The 22,648-nt window shown below is 34.2% G+C and overlaps 2 long non-coding RNA genes and 1 pseudogene across 3 annotated transcripts in view; 2 read left to right on the forward strand and 1 right to left on the reverse strand.

Annotated features, from left to right (window-relative positions):
* LOC309639119 overlaps positions 1 to 22,648 on the reverse strand; it is a 1,037,414-nt gene that overhangs the window by 1,012,620 nt on the left and 2,146 nt on the right. The gene's annotated exons all lie outside the window — the stretch shown is intronic.
* LOC309639132 overlaps positions 1 to 22,648 on the forward strand; it is a 932,641-nt gene that overhangs the window by 592,020 nt on the left and 317,973 nt on the right. The gene's annotated exons all lie outside the window — the stretch shown is intronic.
* On the forward strand, positions 1,131 to 10,201 carry LOC309640302 (large ribosomal subunit protein uL6 pseudogene; annotated as a pseudogene). The gene is made up of 2 exons: positions 1,131 to 1,139; positions 6,951 to 10,201. The product of its transcript is annotated as a large ribosomal subunit protein uL6 pseudogene (transcript).

A 22,648-nucleotide genomic window follows, 5' to 3' on the forward strand; every position in this document is an offset into this window, starting at 1 on the left:
ATCCATACCTTGCACCATATGCACAATCTAAATCCTAATCAATCATAGACCTAACTACAAAATCTAATTCTATAAATACTCTAAAAAAAAAAAAAATAGGAGAAAGTGATTATGACCTTGAGTTATGCAAAGATTTTTTAGATATGACACTAACAGCAATCATAGTGACTGGCACCCAGTTTAAATTTACTAGAATATAAAATAGCACAATAATAAACACCGTAATTCAAATATAAAGTAATAAATCAAAGTCAATCTAGAATGATCACAGATGTTAGAATTAATAGTCAAGAAAATTTAAAAGTGATAGAAATCAAACTTCTAGAAATGAAAAACAAAATGTTTGAGATGAAAATTTCATCATGTGATCAATAGGAAATTTGATGTTTTAATGAAGAAATCAAAATAAAAAGTAGAAATCATTTTAAGTTGAAGGAAAAAAAACCCACAATATGCCAAATTTTGATATTAAAAAAGAAGAAATTCCTTAATTATTTGACCCCAACTTCGACCTTAATAAACTAGAAAAGAAAGAGAAAATTAAACCCAAATAAATTGGAAAAACAATAAGGATCAGAGCCAAATCAATGAATAGAAAACAGAAAAATTATAGAGAAAATTATAATGAAATCAAAAGTTGGTTCTTTGAAATCAAATAAAATTGATAAACTTCTAGCCAGACCAGTCAGAAAAAAGAAAAGATTACACAAATTACCAGTATTAAGAATGAGAGAGGTAATGTCAGAACAGATTCTACAGATATTAAAATAAGAAAATATTACAAACAACTTTATATCTACATATGTAATAACTTAGATAAAATTGAAAGATTTCTTGAAAGACAAAACTACCAGTAGTCACTCATTATGAGATAACCTGAGTAGTTCTATATCTATCGTGGAGATTGTGTATTTTTTATTTTTATTTTTTGCTATTTTTAACCTGTGCTTGACCTTTCAAACCATTAGTTTTGATACCTATTCATCAAATGATATTTTTTACTACAAAATCATATTTTAAGTTCACAAATATGTTATTTAATTTCTTTTTGAAATCAATGGGATCCTCTCATTCTTGTTTCCTTTATGTTCAGGTATTGCTACAGGTCCTCTGTTAGGTCATTCGGTCTGATGGTTCAGGTAGTATGTCTGATCGTTGAACAGTTTTTAACATCAGGCATTCTGTAGTGATGAAAAGACAAGAGGATAATTTTGGGGCTGTCATGTCCTGTCGTAAGCTCCTTTGCTGTAAACCCTTCCTGCCTGTTCAACATCTAAAGGACAGAGATGGTGCTACATATCTGTTTGATTCACTAGAGAAATTTGGGAATTCAGACAGACATAGCAGGTCTACAGTCTAGGGCAGATAGAATATTGCCTCTTTGGGTCAGAAGAATCCCCAAGTCCTGGGCTACACTTCCCTGTGTCCTTGGGGCTGTGCTCTGATGCTGCTACACAGGAGACTGTCCGCTCACAGAGAACAGGGTCCAGCATCCCTCTCCTATGATTTTCTCAGCAGATTAAAAGCCGCAGAGGCTGCAACCGCAACCATTGCCTCCACGTCTCTACAGCCATCTCTCTGGCTGAACAGAGCATAAAATTTGGAGTTTGCAGTGGTGAGAAGGAAGCTGCCTTTAGATAAACTACCTCTGCTCAGTGAGATAGGGAGGGTGGAAATGAGACACAAGAGGGAGGAGACATGGGGATATATGTAAATGTATAGCTGATTCACTTTGTTATAAAGCAGAAACTAACACACCACTGTAAAGCAATTATACTCCAATAAAGACTTAAAAAAATAAACATAAAAATAATGATTTTTAACAAAAGAAATGTGAACTTCTCCCGTCCATCTCTTAGATCTAGCATCCTATCATGTTACTTGTGAAAACGTTGTTGTTTTTATAGGAATTTTTGTGGACATCCTCCTATGCATCTACTGCACTAGATTGTCTCTTCATTTCACCTGTAAATAAGTTCATTGTCTTTTTTGAAGCTGACTCAACTTCTTTTCTTTGATTATTTTTGGTTGTATCGTAGATTAAATAAATGTATGTGTACGTGTATATGGGCTTCATATAGGTTACACAGTCTTTATAATATATTTTTGTTAACCTTTTATACTTGACGGCTAGTTTGAAAAGTAGTTCTAAGTTTAATTTTTAGAATATTAGAAACCCATCTTTATTATCTCTATTTTAGCATGCAGTTTTATACTTGATAATCCTGATATCAAGCAGATTCCTGGTGAGCAGAAAACTTTTTCTCTCTAGCTACCTATCTATCCATCCATCATCTCTCCAAATCTTTGGAATTTAACCTTACTTGGAGTAAAATTGCTGTTCCGATGATTTCAGAGAAAACTTTTCTTTCTGCATTTTTTTTCCCACTCATATTTCTCTAAAGGCAACAGTCAGACACATTTTGGGGCTTCAGGAAATCATCCTCACTTTTGGCTTTGGAAATTTCTAAAAATTTTTTCTTCTATTTTCTTTGCCTTTTCTGAATTGTTAACTGGATGCTAGAACTCTCTGATCTTCCATATTTTTAAAATTTTTATGTAATGTTTTCTAACATGTTTTAATTTGTTCTCTGTTTTGAAAGTATTCTCGACTTCTTGGACTTCATCTTTAAAAAGAATTATTTTAGCAATGATATTGTAATTATCATGAACTCTCATTTTCTGATTGTTCCATTTCATACCAACTGTTTTTCTTCTTCTAAACTAATATGTTCATGAATGTCTCAGAAAATATACACTAGTGAAATTTTAAGCTCTGACAAAGCAGGGTGGAGATACTATTCCTCAATCACAGATTAGCAAACGAACTCATCAGGGTCAAACTGACTTGGTCATCTAGTCAAAGATAGAAAAGTTGCAAGGTGTTTAGACAGTAGAAACAGCCTTTGCCTAGAGAAAGGGAACAATCTCATGTTACTGATCAAAGAAGATCCAAAAGAAAGCAATACACAAAAGCCTAGACCACATAGAGTCACCCCTGATCTATTGTCCCTCCTGAATGTGAAACAATACCCTGAATGTTAACCTCCAACTCTTCTCATCAGTCAGATTAGTCACTTTCCCTGTTACCTCCTCCTGCAGGTCTGTAACAAAAACATTACATAGATAAGTGAACATTTACAAATAATTGAATAATGCAATTACATTCATTATTTTCTACAATTTGAAATGCTCTCATATATACACTACCAAATGTAAACTAGATAGCTAGTGGGAAGCAGCTGCATTGCACAGGGATATCAGCTCGGTGCTTTGTGACCACCTAGAGGGGTGGGATAGGGACGGTGGGAGGGAGATGCAAGAAGGAGGGGATATGGGGATATATGTATACGTATAGCTGATTCACTTTGTTATACAGCAGAAACTAACACACCATTGTAAAGCAATTATACTCCAATAAAGATGTTAAAAAATTTTAAAAAGAAAAAAAAAAGAAAATACAGTGTGCTTTGATTGTATTGTTTGTATAGAGAGCCGCAACAGGATGCCAAGTAATATAGTTATTGACTCTTTCTGTATTGTAAACATTGCCTGTGACACATTTTTGTACAGAGATATGTATCTGGAAGCTTTTGTATGTTGCAAAAAATAAGACTTTGCTGTTATGAATGAAATATTCCTGAAAGAGCTGTGAGAAGACACATTAGAGCAGTTTGATAGTTTATGATGTGTAACTGCTCAGAGTATTTCATGAACATGTTTCAAATCTCTGTCGATGCATCCTGATAGGTAAGTGAATTTAAATTTTGAGGAGTAGTCACACAGGAAAAGTAATTGAAACATCTCTGTCAAGAAACACAGTTCAACCTGTTCAAACAGGACCAGAAAAACATATGATTTCTACACCTAATGCTTGGTGAATGTGAGAGTGAGGACCATTTCCAGTCACCATATGATGCTAACGGCAATTGTCAGAAGGAATATTTGCAATTGGCATAGCAAGCTGGGGGTCAAGTTGACTTATGAGATATAGAGCACATGAACTTAGAAGAGAACGTATACATATGAATGTATTCACTATTAAAAGAGAAAGTTAGGTATTGCATAAATTGTGGTTTAAATTTTATAGCTTGTGTGGAAAAGAGATGGAGTGATACTTTCTTTAGTATCCAATGAGTAATACAAGAATGAGGTTGAAAGATCTCTGTCTCTCAAGGAGCTACCTAAGGTCAATAGTAATGTAGGATTCACACACAAGCACTTGATTTTTCCAATACAACACGGGATTGGTGTAACAAAATATAAATAATCTTATGAATTGTGCTTTATATAACTCTAATCCATTAACTTGTATACTATTTGACCCAAGATTTTCAATCTGTAAATATACAACATTCCTTGAAAAATCAATGAAACAGATATGCTTTTTTTTTTTCTGATTACTCTTCACATAGGCAGTTTCTTGTTCTAACTCTAAACTGGATATGTTTATTTTTTTTCTTCATTTGTGATGGTGTAATATTTTCTTAGGTTTTTATGAGAAAGTCAAATTAATAGGAAATAATTTCTGATCTACATTGAACCACAAAAATATTATGGCTTTATCAAATTTATTTTTCATGACATCATTAATAAAGACCTGCTTTCTCTTACAAAATTGTCATTTTTTTACTAAAGAAAACTACAAAATATTAAATATTATTAAATATTAAAACATATAGAAAAACCCAGAAATGAATGTAGTAGACCTTTGTATTGCCATCTGCCAAATTAGTAAACATTAATATTTTATCATATTCAGTTCAACTCTTTCTTTTAAAGATATATATCACTTGTGACATAGTAATCCTCAAACCCTTTTTCTGTCATTCTCTCTAACAAACCTAGGAATAATATGTATATTTTATTATGTCAAATTATTATTTGGCATTAGATTCTGGCATTGATAGTTTTTGGATTCTTACTGTATTTTCCTTTGGGGCCTTGTATTAATTCCTTAATTTATAAGACTTCCTTAATTAATAATATGAATAGATATAGAAAAGATTTCTCCTTTACTAAATTAGACTTCTTTTTCAATTAAATAGAATTTTCAATTCTACATTTGTGAGAATTATCTGAACAGTTTTTACAAAAAGTAGCCTTTCCATTACAAATGTTCAAAGTCTCTTCTTGAACAAGTACCATTGTCCTATGTCAGATGTAACAGATTTTTCTCATGGCCCCCTGGTGAATGTTTGGATTAGACAACTCTTCCTTCCAGCTGTTAATCCAACTCTGATGAAAACTCAAACCAAATTGACAACCTAATACGTACAGATAGATGGTGAAACTCAAGTGATTTCTTCCTTTGAAAAAGTGAGTGATCAAAAGATATACGCTTCCTTTGGAGTTCCAAAGGAGAACTTCTTCCAAAGGAGAAATGATTTGGTGTTTTATTTCCCAAGGGTCAGTATGTTATGGGCTAGTTTTTTTCCCCTTTGAGGAACTATATCCTATTTATGAATAATACCTTTTGAAATCCCAGTGTTCATTTGATATAAAAAATAAAGGCAGCACATTTACAGAAAGGTTATAAGTATGTCACAGAAATCTGCTGGCCTATATTCTATCCATTTAAAATCAGCTCTAGTTGAATGAACATCACTTTTCCAAGTAAGAACTTTTACCCACACTACAGATGTGCTTAAGAGCTTATTACCAAGCATAATTCTCAATTCCCAGCTATATTCTGAGCAGCAGAAGAGGCAGAGTCTAGTCACATTTAGTAGATTCATTTCTCCCAGACTTGAGGAATTCTAAACTTTGATATTTTTTCTTCTTTCTCCCCAGTGATACATGATATATCGTGGCCTATTTGACTACTTATGTATTTCTACTAAGCCTGGAAAAATGATTTTCTTAAAACTGTCAACACAAGAATATTCTGAGACATAAAGTAACATCTTTAACAAGCACTTATAATTTAACATATTTTCCAAAAATTCTTTAGGAATTAGAGTTACATGAGAAATTATTTCCAAAAATTAATGTACATTTCTTCTGATATAAGATGGCTTTAATGTGATTATTTGGGCTTACATGTTTTTTGTCAGCCTACACTAAAATGTATCTTGTCAGTACAACAAAGTTTTTTTATTTCTTGAGAATTAAAAGGTTGTGGCATAAATATATCATCAGATCAGGAAAGGGTTTATTTTTAACCCTTTATTTTAACTTTATTTTTAAGTTAATCACATTTAAATTAAGAAGTAACACTCAGTACCTAATTTACATTCAGAAGCAAACAATAGATATATTTAAGAAAAGAATTTTAGGCTTTTACTGTCTAACTTGAACTGACCAAACGTTAGCTCTTATAAGAAGAAACAAGATAAGGAACTCTGTGTGTGTGTGTGTGTGTGTGTGTGTGTAGTAAAGATATAATGTTAATTCAGTAGCCAAGAAGGAGGACCTAGCAGAACAAAGTGGGTGGGGGGAGGGGACAGGTGGGGAGATTCTTAACAAGCATATTATTCACTAAAAGAAAGATTTCACAGAGCTATGTATTATAAAAATCTATTCCAAACTAACATATTCCTCCACTGTGCTTTCATGCCACTTGGAGCATTTATTTTACTACTCTGCACATTGTATCATGGCTACCTATGGCTTAACTGCACATTAATACCTTACTTATTTTCTAGTCACTATCAAAGCTTATGTAAGAAATAGCCAGCTAAGCAACTGTGTAAGGCATCCGTCCTTAAGGTGTACCAAACAGCTTCTGGAATGAATTTGAATTATTATCTCAGCTAACTCATAAAACTCATGTCACCCCTTCTATAATAGTGAGATGTATGTTGGTTCAGATCCTGTACTGTCTTTGAGAGGTCAACACCAACACTACTATTTGTTTTGCATTTTGCAACAAACAAGTGCTAAGTAAAGGGTGTGATTATAGGCAGGGCCACCAAAATTTAAATCTGTCAGTCAATTGTACATAACAGGTGAATGCTAAGAGAAATCCTCTTCCTGCAAGAAAGAAAACCGTTCTCAGCAATCAGACTGTTGACATTCCAGAGAATGTCGACATCGCTTAGAAGAGACACACAGTTATTATGAAGGACCCCAGAGGATTTCAACCACATCAACATAAAAAGGTCTCCTTGGAAAGAAAAAGAGACTTCAGGTTGACAAATGATGGGGAAATAGAAAGGAACTGGCTATGGTTTCGACTCTCCGTGGTCATGTACAGGGATATTGCACTGGGCTTCCTTTACAAGATGAGGTGTACATATGCTCACTTCCCATCAATGTTTTTATTCAGGAGGATGGGTCTCTTGTTCAGATCTGAAATTTCTTGGGTAAAAAACACATCCACAATGTTAGGATGACACCAGCCATCCATTGTTCAGTATCTCAAACCCCAAAAGATGAGTTCATTCTTGAAGGAAACACATTGAAAATGTGTCCTACTCAGATGCTTTCATTCAGCAAACCACAATAGTTAAAAAAAATTTTTGGATTGTATCTATAATTCTGGAAAAGGAACAGTTCAACAGGCTGATGAATAATATCTAAGAATTGTCCAGCTATGGAAAAAACAAGCAGCCAGATGATTCTTAAGATCTATTTGTGATATTTTAAAGATGCAACAAAGCCCTGCATTTAAAGAAAAAAAAAGGAATTGATGCTTGTTACAGTACTGTTTATCAAGAATGTGTTATTCTTTCATTTAAAACATGTATTTGCTTGTTCTTTCATCTAATCATCAAATATTATTGAACACATAAAAGATTCTGGACGCTGTTCAACAATCTGGAAATGGCAGAAAACAAGATGCAGCACATGGAACTATTTGGAAGCAAACATATGAGGAGCCTATTAAATATTTGAGAACTTGTGAAGTATCCGTACTGTCTTGGAGACATGCTCTGTCAGAAATGAAGGAAACTTCTCTGAGGCAAAGTCTCCTGGTATGTGGGAGGGGGAGCCTACAGAGATGGGGAACTCCATCCAGCCTAGATCCTTGAGTACCTCCTTTTGCCACATCAGGAAAGAGCCAGGGCCTGAGTTTTAGAGCATCGCAAGTGTGCACTTTACCAAAATGATAATTGATACTCATAAAACAGAATGACCTAATAGAAGAAACCACTAGAACAGTGAGAACATAACTACTATGAAAAATTAAACTGAATAACATCACAGTAAATTTGACAATCTAAAGTGTGTCAAACATGTCAAATAAATATGTAAATATTCTCATGAGATCAGCTGGGATATATGTTTACAGAAAAACTAAATAGAAATAGGTAGTTTGAAAAGTATAGGTTGATATTAAAGATTCAATTGATCATAAATATGCGTACAAAAAAGTAATGAAGAGCTGTAAACTAGGCCACAGCAACAGAAAAGAGAAAAATAATAGAAAAGAGTAGTGACGTTATGGGAAAAATTAAAACATCAACATTTGTATAACAGGAGTTAACACATATAAATATGTTAAACATTTAAATAAATATACTGAGAGTGTGTAAAAATGAAAAGAATCTTTTTCAGGGAATAAGACTTTTATATAACTTATACAATTGAACAAATACAAGCACTGTAGGAACCATGACTTTTCAGTCTGTTGGGTAATTAATGTTCATTTAACTATGAATTAAACATTTATTCCTTCATAGAAGCTATATTTCAGAGTGTAAGAAATGGAGTTACAGTGGCAGCAGATATAGCAATGCACGTTCTGATTATTTTTTGTACACAATTTTTGAAATATAGGAACATAGCTTGATTTACACTTATTTTTATCTAGAATAAACTGATCAGATGTTAGAGGGGAAAACTCATCTTATTTTAGCAACCACTTTTTTTTCAAATGGGTGTCAACTTGCTTTGAATGAGGAGATTGCATTGTCAGACATATAGGCAGGTGTCTTCTGTAAGGCATATTCAGAAGAAAAATGATAAGAAGGATTTTTAAAGCCTTCTGTGGGTGGACTCCAACACTAGTATTGATGGAATCCTTTAAATTAGTCTAAATCACATGTCATTTTGATGCCTACCAGAATTTCCTGATGATAAAATTCAAGACAATTTTTGGTATAGAGAATGAAGTAGAAGGAAAGGTTTTATTTTTTGGTTTTCTGCTTTTGTTTTTAAAGAATGGTGCCCCATTTATCTCGTGTAGGTTTCTTATATTTCTTTCAAAACTGTCCTGCAGTTTTTACCATATAATCTCTACACATATATATTTTATTAGATTTATGATATTTTTTTGTTCTTGATGTTATTATAAATGTTCTTTCTTTTTAAATTTTCAATTATAATAGTCTATTTCTAGTTTCTAGCAACACAATAGATTTTGCATATTGACCTTGTATTCTATGAAAATCCTAAACTTATTTATTAGATTTAGTAACATTTTAATAGATTATTTGAGATTTTCTATGTGGACAATCATGTAGTCTGAGAACAGAGGTAATTTTATTTCTTTTCAATCTTCATGTGATTTTTTTTTTTCCCCTTTTGCTATGATGAATGAGTTTTCTGAGAAAAGATGTGTCTCTGTCTTTGTCTGGTTTCAGGATAATACTGGGCTCATTAAGTTAGTTGGAAAGTGTCCTTTTTTTGAAAATTTTGTTAACAATGGGTATTACTTCTTGCTTAAACATTTGAGAGTATTCATCAGAGAAGCTATCTGGACCTGAGGTTTTCTTTGTAGGTGTATAGACTTTTCCCCCTGTAGTATTCCTGATTAGAGTCTACCTTTCCTGATTCACTATCGTCACTAAAGCTTTCTCTTGCTTAGTGGTGCATGATGTATATTTTCAATAATTTTATTTTCAACCAATGTATGTAACATTATTTTAAGTGTGATTCTTGTAGACAGAATATAGCCAGGACCTATTTTCTTATACAGTCTAATGTGAATAGATCATTTACTCTCAATGCAATTTCAATGCAATTTCTAAAATAGTTGGTATTAAAATTTGACATATAGCTATATACTATTTATCCAATTTTTTGTCCTTTTTTTCTTCTTTTTATGGATTGTTCTTGACTACCTTTATGTTCCCTTTATCTAGGGTTAACAGTATATTTCTGTAATTTATCAAGTGTAGATTGAAATGGATATTACACTTCACATGTAATATATAAATCGTATATTCCCAATTTTTCCTTCTGTTTTTTGTGCTATCACTGTTACAGATTTTACTTTTTATATATTCTGTGCAACACATCAGTACTATTTTTGCTTTAAACATTCATTTTTCATTTAGAGAGATTAAAAAATAGAAAATATATTTTATATTTACCTTTATTTTAATCATTTCTCTTGATCATCATTTCTTTTTAAAGGTTCACATTTCTGTTTGTTGCTTCTGCCTAAGGACCTTCTTGTAACATTTTTGTAGTACAGATCTCTTGGTAGTGAATTCTCTCAGCTTTAGTTTGTCTGAAAAATCTTTCTACATTTTTGGTGAAAAATACTTCCACTATACATAGAATTCAGTATTGACAGTAGTTTTATTGTTGTGTCAGCATTTTGGAGCTGTTAATCCATTATCTTATGACTTAAACAGTATTTCTTTTTCTTTTTTTTTTTTTTTAAAGGGCTTTTAGAAACCCTCTCGCAGGGTTTCTTTCTTTCTTTTTTTTTTTTAAAGAAATTCACGTTCTTTTATTTATTTATTAATGACTGTGTTGGGTCTTCGTTTCTCTGCGAGGGCTTTCTCTAATTGTGGCAAGTGGGGACCACTCTTCATCGCGGTGCACGGGCCTCCCACCATCGCGGCCTCCCTTGTTGTGGAGCACAGGCTCCAGACGCGCAGGCTCAGTAGTTGTGGCTCACGGGCCCAGTTGCTCCGTGGCATGTGGGATCCTCCCAGACCAGGGCTTGAACCCGTGTCCCCTGCATTGGCAGGCAGACTCTCAACCACTGCGCCACCAGGGAAGCCCAGTATTTCCTTTTTATGCAATATGTCTTTTATTCTCAAGCTGCCTTCATGGTCTTCTCTTTATCTTTAATATGCAATAATGTAATAATGTGAATATGATGTGTACACATTTGTTTGTTGGTTGATATTTATCCTCTTTAATTGACTTAGCTTCCTGGATCCATGGTTTGCTTTCATGCATTATTTTTAGAAATATTTCAACACAATGTCCTCAAATCTTTTTTTATACTATATGCTCTCTTCCGCTTCTAAGATTGCATTGACAAGTATGTTAAATTGTTTGAAATGTTTCCACAGTTCTTAGAGACTGTGATCTTGTTTGCTTGCATATTTATATATATTATATATACTATATTAAAATTTTATTTATATATATTTACTTACTTACTCTTTTTTTCTCTTGGTGCTTTAATTTGGGTAATTTCTATCTACCTATCACCACTGATTCTTTCTTCATCTGTGTCAAGTCTACTGATCAGCCCATCAAAAGCATTTTTTTAATCTCTGCTACCATTCTTCTAGCATTTCCATTTGATTCTTTCTTATAGTTTCTATTTCTCTCTGAAATTCCCCAACTGCTCTTGCATGCTGGACACCTTTTCTCCTAGAGCCTTTAACACATTAATCAACAGTTATTTTTAAATGTTTAAATTTTTTAAATATTTAAAAAATTTTAAATCTCCATCATTGTTTCAACAGTTAGATCATATTTGAGTGTGAAATTTCTACTTTGTATTTATGACTAGAAATGTGTATGCATATTCTATGTATGTGAGTGGGGTGAGTTGACTTAACCTATCCAAGAATTGAATTGAGTAGGTTTCATTGTTGTTTCAAATTCCCCCACTGTTACCTTGTCCTTAAGGTTGTGGTTAGTTTGCTGAAGAATTTTTTTTAATGAACTTCCCCTGCTGTAGTCCTTCTCTGTGTGCTGGCACCTCAAAATGGGTCTCTCTCTATGCAGTTGTTTCTGTCTCAGAAGTAGACTGTTGGTGCTTATTAATCCTCAGTTGCTAGCCTGCTTATAGGGAAGGACTTTTCTTGCGGCCCCTCTGTCCTCTGCAGCCATTGTGTTTCTGGATCTCAGGACTGGTCTCCATGATCCAACCCCTCCCCCAGTGAAGTAACTCTTATATGTAGGGGACCTGTAACGGTTCCCCCCTTTCTCTTTTTCCTAGCTACAGTAGGTCTTCACCTGTGCCCTGTGGGCAAAAGAGATTGCTGCCCATCCCCCCATGGGTTAGTTCTTCTCATCCCTTCCATCAGGACATCAAGTGGAATGCTTTCTCCTATCTGCAGCACTGTCCCCAGTATTTCTCACGATTACCCTGGAAAAGAGCCTGTGAAAAGCTACAACTCCTCTTGTGTATGCAGCTCCCTAGGGGTTTTATGCTTTCACTCTGACCCACAGTCAGCATTTGTCAGTTTGTTAACAAATTTCACTGTTACTTACTCATTTTGCTCACACTACACGTTTATTGAGCACTTACTCCACACCAAATATGAGGCTAGGATCAAGGGATTCATGATCAGTAATAATAATAGTAAAATAGAGGCTTCCAATTATAGTACCAGTTTTTCTCACTGTTATCTGCATATTAGAGCTTTCATGCCTCTGGGTGTCTCAAATCAACATCCAAGGTAAATTAAAACAGATTCTCTGGTGATGGGATCTACCTAACAGTATTTTGTTAGAACAGCTCCCCAGGTGATTCTATTATACCCCCAAGGCTGGCCACTACAGCACCCAGCAATCCTATCTCCTGTGACTTCTGTTTCTCTTCAGTTTAGCAATGAAACCCTTATCAAAATATGCCTTACTGTAATAGCACGGCTGTCTCCTAGGGAAAAAGGAATTTACTGAATTAAAAATGGGAGACAAACTTTTACAAATAATTCTTTCTTTCTCTAACTGTGGTTCTGTTGTGTTTACCTGATGGATCAATTTTTATTATCTGTTTTCTGTTCATTTCAAATTAGGGAAAACTGCTTGGTATGTTGAATCGATGGGGGCAATGTTTATGGGAAGGAGCATGATAAACAAATTACCAGACATTATCCCTGATTTCCCAAGGTGAGCTCTTGGCATTTTCAGTGAGATGGCTTTTAAAATGTATTGCATTAGTTATTCAGAGACAGAAAAGTAGAAGCTGAATTCACAGGATTCCTGATACTACAAATTCTGTTCTTGAGCAGCCGAATTATTTCCCTGGAGGTCTTTGGTATAACACAGGTTTAAACAAAGGCCAGTTGTTTCTCACAGAGACACTGGCCTAAAAACTCAAGGTAAAATTCTAGTGAGATACAAGACAACTATTTTTAATGCTGTCCAGTTGGACCAAATTGATCAAAAACCACAGCATTCTAAGTCCATTATTTTGTCGACATTAATGTCTGGTTTTACCACTCCAAGTAGCCGTAGCCCAGGCCTGAGAGGAAGCAGCAAAGGGAATGAGAGCATGAGACCTTGTAGGTCCAATGCAGGCTCATTGTGTATGATATTTGGTCTTCTTTTCTTTCTTTTACTACTTTTTTAATTCAAAATGCAGAGGCATTAACACATTTCAGGAAATTGAAGTTAACAAGTTAACTTAAGTTTTCTACCTGAAAAGATATACACATGTAGACAGGTCACAGGGGTCAGAACATTTTAATTGTTGAGCAAGAATAAAGGAATTTTATAACAAAATTTCAAAGGTAAGTCCCAGTATGAACCCAAGTGTGGCTGGATGACCAGGAAGTCCTTTTTCCATTTTGCTGAATCTCATCCAATCTTGAGGGAAAGAACCTGCTTGTAGAACAAACCACCAGGGTAAGTATAAATTATCTCAAGACCTGAAAGATACCAGGCATATGTGCACAGAGTCACAAAAATGTAAAACTGGTTTTGAACCCCTGCCCTATCCCAGTCCCCATGCCCCATATTAAGAAAGCTCTACACAGGGAAGTTTATGAAGGTCTCCGAATGAGACTCATTTATTGAGTAAAAATTCTGTAAAATTGACTGCTGCAAATTATTTTATCAACATTATGGAAACAATCTAATCTGATCAATCTTCTCACTTAAAAAATTAATAAAAGTGCCAAGTAAAATCTTTTTAAAGATAAACATTTTCATTCATTGTTGAACTGGCAAGAAAGAAATCCTCAGAGATCAAAACAAAGTGAAAGTAGAACTCTTATCAGTTAGAGAAGAGTTATTAAAAATAATCAAGCATATTTTGAGATACAACCAAATAGACCTTCTAGAAATAAATACATAATTGTTGAAATTTTAAATTAACTGGATTGTTTAAGAATAAATTAAACACAAACACAACTAAACAAAGAATTAGTAAACCAAAAGTAAAACAAAGATTTTTTGTGTTTCTTTTTTTCCTAAAGGCAAAGAGAAAAAGCCACAGAGGATATGGATAAGAAATAGTAGTTAAGGTAATAAGACTTTATATCTTACTTGAATTCCAGATGATGAAAAGAGAGAGAATAGAAGAGGCAATATTTTAAGGGCTAATAAATGAGAATATCCAAAAATTAATTTTAAAAAAGATGATACTCATATTAACAAAGCTCAATGAATTACCAGTTAAGCATGTTAAAAGCAACCCCTCCCCCTGAAAAAAGTAAAAAGATCAAGCTACCATCTCAGAACACAAAACCAAAAGAGAAGATGTTAATGACCATTAGAAATTTAAGAGAGATTATTTAAAAGAAATAACATATATACTAACAACATACTTTTTCATAGGAGCAATGGAAGTAAGAAAGAGCAGGAAGTTTTCTCAATTTGCTAATTAAAAATATATGTCAGCCTGACATAAGTATAGCTACACTTGCTCTCTTTTGGGTTCCATATACATGGAATAACTTTTTTCTACCTCTTCAATTTAAGCCTATGTGTGTCCTTAAAGCTGAAATGTCTCTCACAGACAGCATTAGTTGTGTCTCAGTTCTTTTTAACCAGTCTGCTATGCCATTCCTTTTGATTAGAGAATCTAATCCATTTACATTTAAAGTAATTATTGATAAGTAAGGATCTACTAATGCCATATTATTAATTGTTTCCTGGCTGTTTTGTATTTCCCTTATTCCTTTCTTCCTTTCTTGCTGTCTTCCTTTGTGAATAGATGATTTTCCAAAGCAGTATGCCTTGATTCCCTTTTTGCTATCTTTTGTGTATCTACTGTAGGTTTGTATATTTAAAATTTGCTAGGACAGTAGACCTTAAGAATTTTCACCAGGCATATTGAAAAAAATGGTAACTCTGTGAGGTGATGAATATGTTAATTAACCTAATTGTGGTAATCATTTCTCAAAGTGTATATATGTCAAAACATCACATTGTATATTTTAAATGTATGCAATTTTATTTACCTCAATTATACCTCAATAAAGCTGAAAATAAATACACCAAGAACTTTTAAAAAAAATATGTCACTCTGGCATGTATACGAAGTGAAATTATCTTTCAAGGAAAAAGGCAAAATAAAGATATTTTTAGATTAACAAAAATACTGAGCTAGCATTTACCAGTAAGCATGAACCCTCAGAGTCCTCATGGCTCCTGAGGATCTGGACAAAATGGAACCTTCACTGAGACTGTGAATGGGGAATGGGCGATTAGCTGAGGTGGGAACAAAGCTGGAGTGCTACATTTGTAAGTCCCTTGGTTAAAAAATGTGACGACATTGAGAAGGAAGTACACTGTCTACTGCTGAGGGCAGTTGGGGAAAGAAAGAAACAAACAAAACCTACTTTAATCAGAGAGGCAATTGGCTCAGGCTTAGTTGTGAAACCCAAAAAATGCTGGAGAGAGTGGCGTTTGTGGCAACACTAAGAACAGTATATGAATGCACTATACTTTTATAAGACTTATCCAGATAAAGAGCTTAGACACCAATCCTCCCAAATATTCCAAACCCAGTTGTGACTCCTTACGTTGTTTGAGACAGCTATAGCAGAAAAAAATGGATTGTTGAATCAGACTGTGACTGAAATAATAATCCTATATTACCAGTGAACCACTGCATTAAACTGAGAACATCAGAATCCATCTTGACTAATTTGTACACCATAAAGCAGTCATATTTTTTTAAAAAAGAAATTCTAGCTATAAAATTTAACTACTACATTCACCATTCTGTGACTTTAAATTTTACAACTGTTAATGACTTTATAAAGTAAATTCTATCAGAAATGTGAAGGCATAAACTTTAGTGTGATACGATCAAGGGGACAGTTAAGGTATCAGATTGAAAGAAAGTAGCAGTTATCAAAGTTAGAATTTTATCCAGACTCCATGAAGGGCTTTCCAGTCATATCCAATGTGTAGCACGATGCTTTGCATTTTGCAGGCAATCAATAAATAGGGAGCAAGCAGTTGAGTCTCACAGTTGTAGGGATATATAGAGATTAACAGTGGAAAATCAAAAGATGTTATTTGATAAAATTTATAGAAATTCTAATTGAATAAAGGTTACAATCAGGTTTGAGGCATCCAGAATAATGACTAGCCATTTTAATTAGCTCCAAAGTGTTATTTTGTATAAATCTTCTCCCAAGAAGATAAAAGAGTGGGGGAACAAGTGAACCAGACCAAATTTTAGATGGGTCATGGGGTGTATGTTTATTTCAAAACTATTTTGCTAAAATATAGATTGCTACTAACAATTCATGAGCTGTTATTCTAGCTTAGGGTTTATGATGACAGAATTGCCTGGGGGTTTTTTGTTAGAATTAGAAAGCATATTAAACAGTACATGATCTGCATTCTACCTTTAAAACTGAACATAATTTAATTTAATAATGATTCAGTACACTGCTCAAAATCCTTATTAGTACATGTTACACTAAATATCCAAAATTCTCGTGATAGCTCCAAAATATTAGGCAAGTGAATACACCAAGACAGTAAAATTCTGGTGCCTAAACTTCTAAATACTGCCATTGTACAACATACAAACTTTTCTAAAACCAGATGGATATCGATAATGAAAAGTGTAAATTAATGATTTCCTAGTTATTCCAGGGATTATTTTGTAATAAGAGTCCTCATTCTGTGATACCACAACCTTTGAAATCACTTACTTTGCAAGAGAGAATATCAAAATGTGTGTTTTTTCAGCCAAACCTGTTGACACTTTTATAGAATCATTCCAATTGTGTCTATACAACATTAGTGAGGAAAATGACTTCCTTCAGTTAAAGATGTCAATTTTCTGCACTTTTGCTTTACTCTGAGCACATAGCCTTTAACAAAGCAGTGGTCTTTGCTGAAAAAAAGAATTCTAATGAAAAACATTCACAATGTCATCAGACCTATGTTCTTGATGTGTATGTAACTCTTGTTGCCCTGTTACAAAATAGGAGAATGTAGCCAATGGGAGTTAGTTACGTTTCCAAAAGGCCAAGGTCTGTTGTCAATAACAGAAGTTCAGGGGAGAGGAGGAGGGGGGTGTTCTTTGGTTGAATCAATGGTTCACCCATATGAAGAATGCTGTATTTCTTATGAAGCCACATATACCTAACCATCCTTAGTAACATCAAGCACGTGTTTTAAATGAAAAATCACCACTCACATTATTTCTCTAAACTAAACTAACTCTCTTATCTCCGGAATTAAATCTCTTTCCAGTTCAGGCCTCTTAATGTTTCTTTTGTTTCTTTATCCCCATGGATGCAACTAAAGCTTCAGCATACATTTTGGATCATGTTGCTGTTGACCTTGTGTGTTGTCGCTATAATTCCCATTCAATGATGGGAATTATTCTTTCACTTTCCAAAACTGTCCAAATGCTGAGCTGGATTCACATCATTAGGTCATCAAACTGCTACATACAATAAATAGTAGTACTTTAGTAGCAACTGCAGCCTAAGTTTACAATTTTATTTCAAACCAGCTTGTTCCAGTTGTGTCCTGATTGCTTTGTGATATGTTGTGTTCACGCTCCATTAGACAAAGGCCGACACTAAATTCACCCAGCGGAGACATGGAGGTGGAGGGTGGCCCCACGAGGTGCTTCTTGGAAGCATACAATTCAAATGGATCTCACTAATTGCCATGGTTAGGTTGCCTGCTGATTCCTTTGATAGTTTTTATACTGAGAAAGAATTATTAAAAAACAAAATGTTTTGCTCCTGAATGGCATATAAGGGTTTCCTTTTGCTACCAAACATGATCAATTCTCAAGGGGAAACATAAAGACAAGGATATATATATATATATATACTTCTGAATAGAGTCTAGACTGAGGGAAATAAAAAAGTAATATATTCAGTAGAACAGAAAATATGTTAAAATATGTGATAGGGTGATAACTGCACCTTTTAGAAATCTCTCATTTCTTTCAGCTGATTTCTCTGAGTATTGTCTACCTTAACAATACGGTGCATTCACTAATACTTGCAATGTTTTTTTCTCCCCCCCCCGCCCCGTGGATGGCTAACACTCTGTCTTCTAGAAGGAACAAGACAGAACTCAGTTATAGTGACCCAGTCTAAATGCATGAGTTTTGCTTGCATATCACTTTAACTGTGGATAGGGTATCATGCCATTTTCCTTCATGTTCTACTATCCTCAAATACCTCTTTCAAAAGATCTATTTTAAGTAACTAACCATTATCCAGGCTTGTAATTGATTTAATAATCCCATATTTCCTTGGGATTTCTCCTTCTACCCAAACCAACCATAAGCCTCACTCTCTCATGTATCCATTATTTATTGCTAATATGAAATCATAATGGCAATTCATTCATCTAACAACCAATACTTATTTAATATTTACTTACGTAAAATACTATGTTTCTGAGTGTGGAGGTAGGCAAAAAGGTAAATATACTAATACACTTCTTAAAATTGTATATACAGTTGACCCTCTGTATGTGCGGGTTCCACAGCTGTGGATTCAGCCAATCGCAGTTGCTTAACCCTCGCATATGGAGAGTAGACTGTATTAGTAGCCCCTTTACAGAAGGGACTTGAGCGTCTGCTGACTTTGGTATCTGCGGGGCTCCTGGAACCAAACCCCCATGGATACCGAGGGACAACTCTAATAGGAAAAGCAAGAACTAAATAAAAATAAAGGCAAAATATTAAAAAGTCCCATATGAAAGGAAAGCAAAGTACAATAGGAATTCAAACAGAGAACCCTCACTTTAGATGAGCTTTAAGTGGAGCTTGGCATGATGGATTGGTGTGTGACAGTAGGGATGGGTTGATTGTTCCAAGTGAAAATGATAGTATGAGCAAAGGTCCTGAGGCATAAAAGCTTACGGATCATTACCTAAGTAACTATTAGCAATTTACATAATGGTACAGGATTCAGCATATAGAAGAGTGTTTAAGAGAGGTTTATCAAACATTTCGTTGATCAAGAAGGATGAAGACTGGAATGATTGATGATGGGCATTTCAGCTACAGTGCTTCTGCGAGTGAAGCTAAGGACATAAATACCTTTTATGTTTTCCCTTCATGTGCAGTCTCCCTTAATATATATGCAGGATATTTGTTCAACTATCTGTTTTCCTTTATCACACAGAACCAATAGGTAAAATGGTGAATGCAAACAGCGTGTAAGAATTCAAGTCAGTTATTGAGGGAAAAGCAGAGGCAAAAGTTCTGTGAAACAATTTATTTGAGATTTTAAAATGTGTTTCTCCCATATCTAAGACATAATTATTTCATTTTTAAAACAGTGAGTGATCTGGTAGTTTTGGTAAAAGAGTGGAATCTGGTCTCTAAAGGGAGGCAGCGTTCGATAGTTTTAAACCACAGACACCCCGGGCCACTTCCATGCTTTCTTCTTGCGGGTGAATTTACTCTTACTCAAAACAATCACATGCTTTCAGCCCTGAGCCCAGTTTGTAGTCCCTTAGGCTGCTGCCCTCTTTTCTCCATGTTGTGTTTGTTGTGTTGGCTTTGGGCAGAGATTCAAAGGAAACTGCTCACCTTACCAGATCGAATAAGAGCTTCTAACATTAACTTAAATAAGAGATTTTTCTGCTGACACATATTTTAATTTATCCATTTACTCACTTAGTCACTTTCAGATTCACTCATTCAGGACATTGAGCTCCTGTCACCTGCCAGGAACTGAACCAGGCAATGAGAACACAACACAGGCAGACACAGATGGCCCTTTAGTTCACAAGAAGCAGATTCTCACACAGATCAGAGTAACCCTACAGGACGAACAGGATGTTAAGGTGCTGGGAATAGGGAGATGAATGCACCATATTGTTTATCTCCTCTTCTCTTTACCTTTTCATCCTGACTTTATCGTCACTGTATGATGGATACACGAGGAATCACATTATGTTCTCTCTTGATTCAATCATCTACGCTTCCTCTTTCAACTGTTTCACTCTGTGTATTTCTACCTTGGATTTTCCAAAATTTAAATGTTAAAAATAAAAGGGCACCTTCTTGCACTGTTGGTGGGAATGTAAATTGGTACAGCCACTATGGAGAACAGTATGGAGGTTCCTTAAAAATCTAAAAATTGAACTACCATATGACCCAGCAATCCCACTACTGGGCATATACCCTGAGAAAACCATAATTCAAAAAGAGTCATGTACCACAATGTTCATTGCAGCTCTATTTACAATAGCCAGGACATGGAAGCAACCTAAGTGTCCATCAACAGATGAATGGATAAAGAAGATGTGGTACATATATACAATGGAATATTACTCAGCCATAAAAAGGAACGAAATTGAGTTATTTGTAGTGAGGTGGATGGACCTAGAGACTGTCATACAGAGTGAAGTAAGTCAGAAAGAGAAAAACAAATACCGTATGCTAACACATATATATGGAATCTAAAAAAAAAAAAATGGTTCTGATGAACCTAGGGGCAGGACAGGAATAAAGATGCAGACGTAGAGAATGGACTTGAAGACACGGGGAGGGAGAAAAGTAAGCGGGGACGAAGTGAGAGAGTAGCTTTAACATATACATACTACCAAATGTAAAATAGATAGCTAGTGGGAAGCAGCCGCATAGCACAGGGAGATTAGCTTGTGCTGTGTGACCACCTAGAGGGGTGGGATAGGGAGGGGGGAGGGAGACGCAAGAGGGAGGGGGTATGGGGATATATGTATGCATATAGCTGATTCACTTTGTTATACAGCAGAAACTAACACAACACTGTAAAGCAATTATACTCCAAAAAAGATGTTAGAAATAAATAAATAAATAAAACACTCATTTCCATATTAAAAAACAAAAACAAATAAAAGGGCAATATGCATATTCACAGGCATATTACCGAACATGTTTTTACCCATTATGGTTTAGGATTTGGGGATTGATATAAGTACCTGTAAGATATATACTATTTATCATTCATTAGGGATCATAAATAATTTAAAATGTATATTCCTTGCTAGAATTTGATGATTAACAAAATGACTAATCTTTATTGTGTGTTTATTATAAATTTGGCATATTTTTCCCACTTAATCTCTGTACACACTCTATATAAATATATATGTACTCATTTAAAATTGAGGAAACTGAGGTCTTAATTCATAGAAAAATAAGTTTTAATAGTTTACTAAAACCGCCTTTATTGGTTATGTTAATTCTCTTCATCTTCTTTAAAACTGTATCCATACATGACTGAGATGAGCAGAGATTCTAGAATGCCAGAGCTTGTCTCTCTTTTGATGTTTGCTTTATCTAAAGAGAATTGAACAGATTCAATAGCACAAACAGCTTTTAAAAGGAAAACATTAACAGTCTATCCAGATATATTAAACCCTGGACCTATACAAGGGTTTGGATCCTAGCAATAAGTTAGAAACTGAAAAACATATGACTTCTTTTAGGCTGAAAGGTTACAATGGAATGTATTACATCAGTAATGCTGTATAGTTAACTAGATGGCCTCAAATTCTTCTCTGCTCCACAAGCCAGAGGGGAAATGGAGTAATTTTCAATAATGCTGGAAAATAATGGACTCAATTCTCCCCTGCATCTCGGGAACATGGATTTCTTAAACACAAACGAATCTCTGCCATTTTCATTCCCTTCCTATATCCCATAATTGAATCTTTCCAAAATTAGATATAGAAAAAACCCAGTGTTTCACACCAAGTAGAACTACCCATTCTGCTGTGTTTTGTGTATCTTTTTAAAATGTGGTACTGGTGTTTCAAATCTATATGGAAATGTAGGATTAAAAAAACCTATTTTGGAATAAATTTCCCGTAGTTAAAACATTTCATTTTAAAAGTAAAACCATTAAATCATTTAAAAAAATATGAGGGAGATGGGAAAAAATTTAAGTACATGACATGTAAGTTCAATTTATGACATATGTAGTATAGAGATTAAATGGCAATATCAATAATATCAAAATCAATTTCACTGATTATTTTACATTTTGTAGCTAATATATTAATTACTTTCTGGTCAGATATCATTTGATTATTTCATAACCCATATAATGTAGGTAATTATTATTATCCTATTTTTCAGATTAAGAAACTATGCTTGTAGTAATAGAATTAGAAATTGAATCTATTGAACCTATATCTATCACCAAAGTCTGCAAAGTTAAACACTACACAATAATGGGTCGGTTCATCATATATGTATGTCTGTGTGTGTTTGTGTGTGCAACATGGCTTCACCAACTGACTTCATCAAATTTTATATAAATATATATGATTAATATATAGCAAATATACATATAACCATTATATATAAATTTTATATGTGTAAATTGGGTATATATAT

The sequence above is a fragment of the Balaenoptera physalus genome (genome assembly GCF_965194825.1).
Source record: "Balaenoptera physalus genome assembly, chromosome: 12".
Lineage (NCBI taxonomy): Eukaryota > Metazoa > Chordata > Mammalia > Artiodactyla > Balaenopteridae > Balaenoptera > Balaenoptera physalus.